This window comes from Mustela lutreola, chromosome 1, assembly GCF_030435805.1.
Source record: "Mustela lutreola isolate mMusLut2 chromosome 1, mMusLut2.pri, whole genome shotgun sequence".
Taxonomy (NCBI): domain Eukaryota; kingdom Metazoa; phylum Chordata; class Mammalia; order Carnivora; family Mustelidae; genus Mustela; species Mustela lutreola.
This window is the reverse complement of record NC_081290.1, coordinates 155,524,700-155,538,321: the sequence shown is the minus strand read 5'-3', so window position 1 is coordinate 155,538,321 and position 13,622 is coordinate 155,524,700. Positions and strand designations below refer to the sequence as shown.

General features: G+C 32.9%; 1 protein-coding gene and 1 long non-coding RNA gene across 2 annotated transcripts in view; one reads left to right on the top strand and one right to left on the bottom strand.

The window, feature by feature from the left end:
• LOC131833763 (uncharacterized) overlaps positions 1 to 1,950 on the top strand; it is a 127,944-nt gene extending 125,994 nt beyond the window's left edge. Inside the window, exon 6 of the long non-coding RNA XR_009354622.1 lies at positions 63 to 1,950. This is a non-coding gene — a long non-coding RNA (uncharacterized LOC131833763). The remainder of the gene's footprint in view (positions 1 to 62) is intronic.
• GLRA3 (glycine receptor alpha 3) overlaps positions 1 to 13,622 on the bottom strand; it is a 194,503-nt gene that overhangs the window by 77,286 nt on the left and 103,595 nt on the right. The window lies entirely within an intron of this gene.

Genomic DNA, 13,622 nt, shown 5'->3' with positions numbered 1-13,622 from the left:
TAACTGCAACTGAGTTTACATACCAGATAATGTTTTCTTTCTTTTTTTTTTTTGCTTGCTAGGTGCCCCATGTATCTTCCAAAGTGACAATGAACAGAGTTCACTTCAGCTTTGTACCACAAAGTTCATGATAATATGGAAATCCCACCAACCACAAGGATCTGCAGAACCTGTAAATGGGGATATATGAACAAGCTTCTACCAGCCAGGTCACCCTCCCTTAGTCTAGAGTTCAGTTGACCAAGAAGCATAGCTCTCTGGTTGGTGACCAGTTCTTGCATTGCTTACTGCTCTGTAGTCTGTGTCTCATTCCTAATTTACTGCCAAAGGAATAGGTGATTGGACTAAAGTAGGTTTCTCTCTGTCTTAACCAGAGGAGAAGATGAAAGCAACTCCAGTTATAATGATGCCTGCTAGGAACAATAACTGACAAGTGAGGAATTTCCTTACAGTCTGCAACTGTTCCCCACTGTGAGGCTAAAATAAAAGTACTTTTAAGCTACAGTATATATAATAAAATTTAGTTGAATCTCCTTATCCTATACTATTAGTTTAGTGATAAATTTTATAGACAGATCTTCCAGGAACTTTTCCTACAAGAATGCGCTAAAAGACAAAGCAAAACAGAAACACAACAACAACAAAAACACAAAAACAAAAACCACCCAGGGATCCTTCAGTTTCTGTTTCTAAATCACACAAGGCAGAAATCAACTGTCACCTATCATCAAGGCCAAATGTTATCCTATATCCACTGTGTTCTTTCTGTGAATAACCAGAAATATCTTTGTTTACTAACATACTTAGGCCTTTGGTTTAGGACCAGGGTCCAAAACAAAACTGACAAAACAAAAATGACCATCTCCTGAAAACCTAGAAACTAAGGTTTTAACTGTTCTTGAAGTTTGGGTTTTCAATAGTCTGCAAATGACCATTGTTCTGGGAAACTACCCTATTAAACAACCAAATTCAGCATTTTGAAAATAAATTTTTCAAACTTAATCCTCATAGCTGGTGTATCCCATTTATACTGGGCAACCAACATAATTTGTGAGTCCTGATCATTTGTGTAAATAGAGTAAATTAAATGGTAGTCAAATAATGCCACCTAAAAGAAATCCTTGTAACTTGAAATAACTTGCCTAAACTAAAAGACCAGGAACTAAAGCAGGAAACAATTTTGCAAAATAGAGATAATGGATGTATATGCAGTACATGCAAAACATTCTAAAACAGACTTACTAAAGTTGGTTTAAAATGTAATTATCCTTAAAATGCAAAACATACATAAAGTCTAATCATTTCATTGATGGAATTTTCCCTGTTCACCTGAGTTATGCCCTATAAGGGTGAAAATATAGAAAGGTTATAAGTGAGTAAAAAAAAGACAATAATAAATATGATATAACATATATGAAAATGAAATAAATATTTATATTTCCATTTCTGAAATTTAGACAGGTATTGAACTCATTCATAAGTCTTATAAGGCAACTGAATTGAATTTTATATGGAATCATAAAACTTTAGGACAGAGACATTTAATGATTCTCTTCTCTACAAACTCCTTTTGCAGTAAGACCTTCAGAAGTTAATCTTACTTTTTCATCATTTTTTCATCCTTCATAATAAATAATATTTGTTATATGTTATACTGTATTAATACCATTCCTATCCACTGCCAAAGAAATAGGTGGTTGGACTGAAGTCAGTTTCTCTCTGCCTTAATTATGGGAGAATATGCTTTAATCAAAACCAGTTATAATGATGCCTGCTAAGAAAAGTAACTGGTAAGTTACATGTTAACTATATGTTATATACTTAATGTATATGTTATATTATATTAGTATATTATCAATATAGTAAAGTAACAATGATGAAATATAGTTATTATTTCATACTATAGAAAGACTAATTTTGACATTTCAGAAGTCTAAAATTATTATTATAATAGAATGATATATTATTATAATAGAATGATAATTAGTTTAAATTAATGTTTTAAGAAAATATTTTATTGGCAATGTAAAGTTATATATCATGTTTGGTTTTGAAAGTAAGTATCCATTAAAATCTAGTTCAAATTCCATCTATACATGACATAGTAAGTAATAGACCTTATATTTGAAATTTTACATTGTGAGGTACAAAAAATAATAATTCAATTAGGCAAATTTTATAATGGTTCATATACTAGACTCAGTCTTTTGGGGATCGAATCTCAGCTCTTGCAGTGAGATAGCTTTCTAATCTTGCTGTATCTTGTTTTTTCTTCCTTAAAATAGGGATAGTTATAATAGTGCTTCCTTTTGTGGGGTGGCTGCAAGCATTGGATTTGATCCACATGAGGTACTTAGAACCACACTCATTAAATATTAGCTTTTAGATCCTCAAAATCAAAATTCATATTAAATACAAATTTGGTTGTATTTTCCTTTTATAAATTAGTTTTTGAAATAATAGGGGCATTTTGATATGCCACATAAGAATTTGGGTTAGATAATTGTAATTTTGAACCTGGTGAATAATATGGAAAATTTTCAAACCCGTATGATAAGCTTATCATTAACTTTTTGTATTAAATTTTGCATTTCAAAATTTATGTATTTCTGTATTTCCTGTTTTTATTCAATGCCCGTCCCCCCCATCTCTCTATGTAATAGGTTTGTGTTCCAGGGCCCTCTTCTATAATGGTACATATTGTTGCTTACCTATCACTTTGTGCCGCATGTTATACTAATTGCTTTGTGGATTCCTCCTGCCATCCTCATAGCAAATCTATGAAGTATTATTAATGCAGTTTTACAGATGTGGACTGTGGGACCAAGATAAGCCAAGTAACTTCAACATGATTACAAAGCTAATAGGAGGCATAGTTGTAATCCAGACCCATAAATTCTGGTTTCAGAGCTTTAAAGGATACATTGCCAGCATTATATACTGACAGTTATGATTGTCTTGCATGCAAAACAACTGTTTTGTAAACTAATGCAAATATCCTGGGTTTATGTGGTGTATGTTTGTGGGTTTTTTTGGTTGGTGTTATTTTTGATGTTGTTGTTTATTTGGTTTTTTTTTTTTTTAAGGTGTTTGGGGTTACTGATTAACATCCATACTGATGGGAAATTGCAGACACCTTATACCTAAATGTTATCCAATTAAATCTAGTAGATACCAAGTTGTCATTTCTCCATAATGAGTACCCTGGGGAAAGACCAAAGTTAGTAAAAAGCACAGCTAGATGTAGCACCTAAAATAACAGAATACAATATTCATCTTTGGCTCTCTAGGGGAGTATAGGATTGCTAGAAACTAACTAAAATGACCAATTAGGGAAAAAGTAAGGAAAATCATCATTAAATGTTAATAAAATTTGTTAAGTGCTTCTCTTCCCTCTGGTCTCTAACTGTGAATTTCCCTAGTGTTTTCAGGTAATTTCCAGTCCGCAGACTCCTCCCACTTCTCCTTCCTTTTCTCCCTGCCTTCTTACTTACTTCTGCCCTGTCCTTTCCTTGTTTTTTGTTTCTTTCTGTCTCTGTGCAGGTTCCCCTTCTCTCCTCCTCCACCACTTCCCCATACATGAACACGCACACACTGCCTCTGTAGGACTAGTGGCCACATTTCTGTACTGGTGATGTATGCAAGTGGTTTTCAACTGTGTCCTTACAGAGTAAAGGAAACAGGTCTCTACAGTACAATCATTATTGATACCTTGATGTCTTTTTTTTTTCTTTTCTTTATCCTACACTTTTTCATGTAGTTGAAATTATATTGGGCATGTGGTTTTTCATCTTGCATCTTCACTGAATGAATTTCATGCCTTTTCTAGTATTCTTCTTAATCATCATTCTTTCTTTTCTTTTCTTTTTTAGGTTGTTATTTAAATTCCAGTCTAGTTAACATAGAGTGTAATATTAATTTCAGGTGTGTAATACAGGGATTCAATACATCCATACAACACCTGATGCTCATCACAAGTGCCATTGTTAATTCCCATCACCTATGTCACCCATTCCCCCTTCCATCTCTCCCATGTTTATTCTCTACAGTTAAGAGTCTGTTTCTTTTTTTTTTTTTTTTAAGATTTTATTTATTTATTTATTTGACAGAGAGAGAGAGAGAGATTGAGAGCACAAGTGGGCAGAGAGCAGTAGGCAACAGGAGAGGGAGAGCAGGCTCTCCACAAGCAGGGAACCAGATGCAGGGCTCCATCCCAGGACCCTGGGATCATGACCTGAGCCGAAGGCAGCCCCTTAACAGAATGAGCCACACAGGTGCCCCAAGAGTCTATTTCTTGGTTTGTCCCTCTCTCTCTTTTTTCTTCCCTTTGCTCCTTTGTTTTGATGATGCATTTTTCTTACACAAATAATTTTTCATGTGATCACTTAGAGTCTAGAACCTACGGAATCATGCAAGTGGCAAAAGACTTAAATGTGTTGATTTATTTAGTATAATTAAACTTTTTTTTCATTATGTCTCAATAGTTTGAGCAAAAATTAGCGGTATAAAGTATTCTTAAGAATGAATGTGCTAGGAATATTTTCAGAAGATAATATTTTTAAAAAATATTTTTATTATTAAAATATCATATGGAGGCTTAAGTGGGTAGAAGAATAAATGAAACAAGATGGGATTGGGAGGGAGACAAACCATAAATGACTCTTAATCTCACAAAACAAACTGAGGGTTGCCGGGGGGAGGGGGTTGGGGAGAAGGGGGTGGGATTATGGACATTGGGGAGGGTATGTGATTTGGTGAGTGCTGTGAAGTGTGTAAACCTGGTGATTCACAGACCTGGGGATAAAAATATATGTATATAAAAAATATATGTTTATAAAAAATAAAAAATTTAAAAAAAAAAAATATCATAAGATAGAACAAAAATAAATAATATCACTAACTAGAATATTTTTTCTAAACATCTTGAATGCTTTCCAATGACTGTAAACATTTTAATCTAAAATGATGAGTATAGTGGAAACTATCACTGCCTTTCTTATTTATAATGTTATTTAATAAAATGGTTTTACAAATTCAACAATTAGGATACTAATTAATCTTTTGAAAAGATACATTCAGGTTAAAAAATTCAGTTTCTTTTACTGTTTTTAAAATTGTTGATGCTATTGGTGCTGTTATTAGAGAATGGTTTTTAGCCTTATTAAATTATTAGAAATTTATTTGAAAATTATGCAATTCTTAACTTGACACATATTTTGTCATGCTACATTATTATTCAATTATTTTCTGTGAAAATAAAGTGTGTATGCTCAATGACACGTGCATATATTTGAGCATGAGATAGATCATTTATTTTCACTATAAGTTCAATAGAATTTATTCGCATTAAAAATATAAAAAGACCAATGTTAGTCTCAAATTTATTGGATTCATTCAACAACTGTTTATCACATATTGCCAATCTGGAATTTAGTTCAGTGCTGATGATACAATATTGAAAAATGGTCTCTGCTGTGAAATTGTTCATTACGTTGTAGAAGATAGACCATAAACAGACAATTATCTTTCCACATTATAAGTGCTATATTGGAAGCACACACAGCATGCTATGGAAACATAAGGAAATAATAGCTAATAGGGACTAAGGTAGAAGGATCAGGGAAGATTTCCTGAGGAAAATCTAATTGAGCTTGGTTTTTAAAATGAAAAAAAAAAAAAAAAAGAAAGAAAAAAGTTAACTAGGCAAACATTGGGAACATAATAAAACGGGTCCTGTATTTTGACACAAAATCCAGTAATCACTGTATTTTTGTATGATTAATACAGGAATTAGGTCGACTTTAAGCATTATAATTTACTTTTTTATTTGATATCTATTGAACACCTTCTGTGTGACAGGCAATGTGCTGAGGGTTATAAAGTTGAATTATGCATAGTGCCTGTCACCTCCAGGCAAACAATCTGCAGGAAAGGGAATGAAACACAACAAGAATGAAAACAGGGGATATGGAAGGAGTATATTATGAAAATAAGAACTTTACTGATTTTTACTTGGTGTTAGTCTTCTTTCAAAAAATAAAATAGAATAAAGAGTGTGAGAAAAAAGGACTTGATATGCAGGAAATACAGACATAGATGCAGATATAGATGAAAAATGTATTTATAAAGGACATATGCTTCCAACATAATGGTAAACAGACACATAGATGGGCCTTTCTCCTAGACATTATTTTATGGATAATGGAAAAAATATTCACTTTAAAAAAGTTTGCTGTCTTATAATAATATAAAGGTATTCTTCAAAGACAAAAATAGTAACAAAAGTAAGAGTGAGCCAATGCCAAAGTAAAAGCAGTGGTGGTAAGCAAATACAATGTCTAGACTGGGAAACCAAGTCTTGCACCACCACAAGATGGAAAAACTGAACCTGTGACTAAGGATTCATTAATTAGTCCTTCAAGAATATCATGGATAAAGTTCAACCAAATATATGTTTATAACCAATAATAATTTACTACAGACAAAAGAAAGTAGACATGAGGAGATGCAGACTTGGAAACTCCACATCAAAAATATGAGATAAACAGGTAAAATGTATTTAAAGAAATAAAGATAAATCCTGCAATAGAAGCCAATAATGACAAGAATATTTGAAAAATAATAAAATAATAATAAAATGAAAATCCAAGTGTTGAAATTAAAGACTTAATGGATATGTTAAAGCATATAAGAAACTTTTGAACAAAGAACTTGAGGAGACTGTAGAGCTGGGAAATGTCCCAGATGCAAAGTGGGAGAAAAGGAGAGAGAAAATGACTTTCAAGATAGAAAGAGGAAGTCTAAAGTAATCTACATCTAATTGAGATCCCAGAGGGATGAAAAGGAATAGCAAAAGCCAACAGAGAAAACGACAAGAATTTTGCAGAATAAACCAAAGAAACTAATGCAAAGATATAAGAAACTCAAAAATACAAGTAAAGGTAAATAAAAATAAATCCATATGAAGACATTATATTAAAACTGTAGAATATCAAAGGCAAAGAAAATATGTTTGAAAGAATAACCCTTCTATTGCCAAACAATATCCCATCATATGGAACACCACATTCTATTTATTCATTCATCAAAATGGAGTATTGATACAAGCTGCAACATGGATGAATCTTATAAATATTATGCTAAAAAAAAACAGTCATAGGGCGCTTGGGTGGCTCAGTTGTTAAGCACCTGCCTTAGGCTCAGGTCGTGATCCCATGGTCCTGGGATCGAGTCCTGTATCGGTTCCCTGCTCGGCAGGAAGCCTGCTTCTCCCTCGTCTTCTCCTGCTTCCCTGCTTGTGTTCCCTCTCTCGCTAGGTCTCTTTTTGTCAAATAAATAAATTACATATATATATATATATATATATATATATGTATATATATATATTTTTTTTTAAGTCACAAAAGATTCTGTATTGTATGATTCCAGGTATATAAAATGTCCACAGCAGACAAACCTATGGTGACAGAAAGCAGATTAGTAGTTGGGGAGAGGTGAGGAAGGACTGCTAAAGTGTACATGGTTTCCTTGTTAACAATAAATAAATGTTCAAAAATGGTTATAGTGATGGTTTCACAATTTTGTGAGTTCAGTAAAGGTCATTTAATTATAAACTTAAAAGGATGAATTGTATGACATGTGTATGGTATGTATATAATTACATTTTTTTAAAAAAATTGTTTATTTACTTAAGAGAGAGAGAGGGGGGAGAGAAAGCAGAGAGAGGAGCAAAGGGAGAGAGAGAGACTCCCCAAACAGATTCTCCACTGAGTGTAGAGCCTGACCAGGGCTCAATTCCAGGACCCATGATCACCTGAGCCAAAACCAAGAGTTAGATGTTTAACCGACTGAGCCACCCAGGTGACCTGTAATTACCTTTATTGGAAAATACCGAGACTGGTGGTAGACTTTGCATCAATAATGAAACCCAGGATATAGTGGGTTAACATCATCAAAATATTAAGACAATATTAGAGTTAATTTGATTAGTGTACTCGCTAATTCTTCCAAATTGAAAGAAAGACATTAAAGAAAAAGTTTTTTCTTGAACATTTATAAAATGGACTTTTAATTAATGCATTTCAGAGGGAAGAATTTAAAAAAAAAACACAGAATGCTATTCTGCAGTGCAAATAGAAATGACGAGCAAGAAACCGGTGAACTGCGATACAAATTTGATTAGACTTCTCTATAAAAAATTGCTATGAATGCATAATTTATGGGGTTGAAATGAACTGAAATATTGAAAAAACAGTATCACATGCTATGACTGATCACATAAGATATGTAGAAATAAATCTTTAAAACTGTGAGATTTTACCTAGAACATTTCCTAATTTCTTGAAAACTTAAGTAGATCAATACATAGGGGGAGATGCCATGATTATGCAAAGAAAGAGGAAATGTTGTATAGGTAACAATTGTGTAAAAACTAGTAGCCAGAGTCAATGTCATTTTTGTCAGAACAAAACAATTTTTGAGAAAACTAATGAGCTAATTTTATAGTTTATATAGAATACCACTGAAGGTCTCGGATAGCCAAGGTATTCTTACAGAAGAAGAAAGAAGTAGAGGGACTTCCTGTAGTAGGTAACTGAAATGATTATAAAGCTGTAAAACATTATGGTTGGTGCAGACAAACTGGCCAATGGGACAAAATGAATAGTCTAAACAATCTTTATTTGATATATAAAGGAAGTAGAGTTGGATTAGTGGTGCACACATGGATTAGTTAATAAATTGTTTTGCTTACAACAAAAATGTTCAGTTCTATCCCAATAATAACAGTCAAAAAAAAAAAAAAAAAAAGGTTTGGATGAGTTGAAAGCTCAAATAAGATGGGTCTAAAAAAACAGAAAGAAAACATAACAGAGTATTATAGCTTTGAGGTAATTCTTTAAAAAGCACAATAGTAATGATCATAAAATAAAGATTAATAAATTCTATGAGATCAAATGTTAGGAAATTCTATTCATGAGAAGGTTCCTTAAGGATAATGAAAAGCCAAACCATACTGGAAGATGATATTTGCCACACAGGTATAACTGACAGCTGGCTGGTGCCAAGCTATAAAAGATCTCATGTTAATCGTTGAGAAAAAGACAAAAAAAAAAAAACTGAGTAGAAAAGTAGTCAAAAGAAGACATTTCACTGGACAAAGATCACAAATATCCAAGAATTATGTGAAAAAAAAGTTGAAGCCCACTGATAGCAAAGAAGTGCAAAGTTTAGACTTTAATAAGATACCGTATTTGTACCAAAAGTCTTGTTAAGAATAAAAAGTTTGATGTCAGAGGTTGGCATGAATAGAGAGGAAAATGATACCACATACATTACTGTTGAAAGCAGAAAAAGGTGAGAAAGATTAACTTGTACTATAAATTAGATATATACAAGTACTCAAGAGACCAATATTTCAGTTCTAAGTATAAATCTTAAAGGAACTCTTGTACATGTGTGCCAGAAGACATAACACAAAAATATTTATAGTAGCACTGTTAGCTGTAATAAAAACAAAAACCATTTCAAACATTCATTGACAGGAAAATGATTAATAAATTATGATTTATCAACAAAATTAGATGTTACATAGCAGTGAAGTGGATTGATACTGCTATTTAAAATAATGAGGAAAGGGGTCCCTGGGTGGCTCAGTGGGTTAAAGCCTCTGCCTTCGGCTCAGGTCATGTTCCCAGGGTCCTGGGATCAAGCCCCACATCAGGCTTTCTGTAGAGGGAGCCTGCTTTTTCCCCTCTTTCTCTCTGCCTGCCTCTCTACCTTCTTGTGATCTCTATCTGTCAAATAAATAAAATCTTTTAAAAAATAAAAAAAAATGAGGATAAATCTTAGTTAAATGTACTGAAAACAAAGTGTCAAAAATATGCTATGGCACTATTTTTTAAAAGCTCAAAACCAGGCAATCTTTCTCTCTTTCTCTATTATCTATCTATCTATCAATCATCTACCTATTATCTACCTATCATCTATGATCTATCTATTATCTATCTATCTACCTATTAACTATCTATCATCTATCTATCTATCAAAATTTTAAGGGCAAACAAGCGAATCAGAAACACAAAATTCAGAGTCCATAGTCTCTCATGGTTCACCTTCCCTTCCAATTTCCCCCAACTCCCTTCTCTCTATCTCCTCCATGCTATTTGTTATGCTCCACAAATAAGTGAAACCATATGATAATTGACTCTCTCTGCTTGACTTATTTCACTCAGCATAATCTCTTCCAGTCCCGTCCATGTTGAGGGTTTTGAAGGGGCTGGGGGTGGGGGGTCAGGGTACCAGGTGGTGGGTATTACAGAGGGCACGGATTGCATGGAGCACTGGGTGTGGTGCAAAAATAATGAATACTGTTATGCTGAAAATAAAAAACAAACAAACAAACAAATAAATAAATAAAATGGGAAAAAAAGGAAATAAATAAAGACAAGAAAAAAAAAGAAACACAAAATTCTTTTTTTTTAAAGATTTTATTTATTTATTTGACAGAGATCACAAGTAGGCAGAGAGGCAGGCAGAGAAGCAGGCTGGCTCTCTGCTGAGCAGAGAGGGCTCGAACCCAGGACCCTGGGATCATGACCTGAGCTGAAGGCAGAGGCTTTAACCCACTGAGCCACCCAGGCACCCAGAAACACAAAATTCTTGATTATGGTTACTTAGGGAGATACTAGGGAAATAGGGTTGGGGTGGATTATACACGTATCTTTAATATTGGTAATGCTCTTATTCTGAGGTTAGGCGGTGGTGTCAATAGTTTCTGTTTTATTAAATTATACCTTGTCACTTACATATATTATTTATGTAATTATATACAAAAGTATTGATATCAGAATATGAAATGAATAATTGGAAATACTCATCAGAACTGTCTATTCATTTATGGGAAATATGCTACACATTGCAGTGTTTTGTCATTGATACACTTTTTGTAATATATAACTCTTACCACTTATTATTAGCATCTTTTTATTGCACATCTTATGTGTTGTGGTGGGTGGAGTGATGGCCCAAGCATAGGTACATCATAATCCCCAGAACCCATGAGTGTGCATCCTAATTTAGCAAAAGAGATTTTGTAGATGTGATTATGAACCTAGAAATTGGGTTATCCAGGTGGGCCCAATGTAGTTACAATTATCCTTATAAGTGAAAGCAGAGTCACCATCAGAGTAATGTGATGTGGGATTGACTTGGGTTTTGATAAAGGAAAGGGGCCATGAACCAAAGAATAAAGGCAGCTTCTAGAAGCTGTATAAAGCAAGGGAATGAATTCACTCCTTGAGCTCCCCCAAGGAACATAGCTCTGCAGGCAACTTGGTTCTTGCTTTGTAAAACCAATTTTGGACTTCTAACTTCCAGAATTGTAAAAGAATGCATTGGTGTTGCTAATCCACTAATTTGGTAAAACTTTCTTAGGATAGCAATACAAAAAAACTGATATATATATATATATATATATACACACACATACACACACAATGTATATAATATATTAATATATAATGTTATGTATTAATATATACTGTTATATATTATGTAATATACATTATATATTATATAATAAATATCTATATTTCAGAAAAAATAAAATTAAATAATAAAATATGAGAATGATAATGTATACAAATCAATCCAAATATATATTATATATTATATATATTATATATTACTTACAAATATATATGTATATATTATATACAAATCAATCTAAATATATATATTATAATATATAGTATTATATATTATAATATATTTATATATATTATACAAATAAATCTAAATATATTTATATTAATATTATATTATTAATATATATTAATATTAATATATATTCATATTATATATTATAATATATATTATAATATATAATATTATATATTATAATATATATATATTTAGATTGATTTGATTTCTTCTGGTTTAGGAAATCAATCCAAATATATATATTATATATATATAATGTATATATTATATATTTGGATTGATTTGTATACATTATCATTATAATATTCTCATATCATTCTCATATTTTATTTTATTTTTTAGAGATCTTATTTATTTATTTGCCAGAGAGAGAGGGAGAGGAGAGCACAAACAGGGGGACCAACAAGCAGAGGGAGAAGCAGGCTCCCCACTGCGCCAGGAACCCGATTTGAGACTCTATCCTAGGACCCTGGGATCATGACCTGAGCCAAAGGCAGCTGCTTAACCAACTGATCTACCCTGGAATCCCTATCATATTTTAAAGAAGTTTCTAGAACAGTAGAGTTTTTTGCCAGCCACTTGAGAAAAGAGAACATTTACAGCAAAAATCACTGAATTCATAGCCAAATGGAAAAATAACTCAGAATTCTTTCTCTTTTTAGGAGTTCTAATAAAAGATCTTGGATCATTTCAAAATGATTGAAAAATAATTTTCCTTTCTCAAAAAATGAGGGCAAAGTGCAAACTCTCTAACAAATGTCTTGCCGGTTTCGTTTTATAAGATTTTCTAATTCTGAGGTACTGCACATAGAGGTTTCCATGCATGACAAAATGTAGAATACTAATACTCAGTGGTGGAATAATTGCTGCTAATGTCATCTCCATAATGTTCCCCACGTTGCCTGCACCATCTGCTCCATAAACCCCACCACAAGGAGGGTAGTCATCTGGGGCCACTGATTCTGAAAATAACAGCCCATTGGGAAGTGCCTTTCCATTGTCAGTAAACCAACAGGGGGAAAAAGCCACTTCGTAAGAACTATTTGACTCTTAGAAAGGTTATTTAAAATCTCCCCTTGACTTCTTCATTATCCATATGTGTAATTATCCTCTAGAAAAGGGTAGAATTGTTGTAGAATTATGAAAACATGTTTTAAGTAAGCCTAATTATGTACCGATTCAGGAAACATAAAAGTTAAGCATTCCCAAGAATTAAAGAATTAAAGTAGACTCAAAAATATGTAGATGATAAAATAGAAACAAAACCAATCTCTATTTTTTCAGAATTTATGAGGTTTTTCCTTATAATGATAGTATTTAAAGGAAATATTAGTTATTTTAATTTAACAGAATTGGTCAGAACATAAGTGTGTTGAATCCATGAAATAACACTGTCTAGTACCGTGAACTCCAATTTGTCTTAGTCTATTCAAACTGCTAAAACAAAATACCATCGACTGGGTGGCTTACAAACAGCAAACATTTATCTTTTATGGTTTGGGGGCTGGGAGTGTGGGATCAAAATGTCAGCATGAGGATAAGGCCCTCTTCCAGGTGGTGGACTTTTCATTGTATCTTCACATGGTGGGGCTGTTGAGCTCTGTAGCATCTCTGTATAAGACCGCTCATCCCATTCAAGAAGGTTCCCTCATGATTTATGCACCTCTCCGAGACCCACCTACTACCTTTGACAGGGTTAGGATTTCAATATATGAATTTTGGAAAGACACAAACGTTCAGACAACAGCAAGACTGAAAACTAAACCACCAGCGAAACCAAGAAAGAACTGTATTCCACGGCTCAGTGTTCACACTCCAAGATTAACAATCATTGGGGAGGTAAACTTAGTCCATGAGAACATACCCTGAGAAGGTGATAGACATTTACTCCAATTAATATG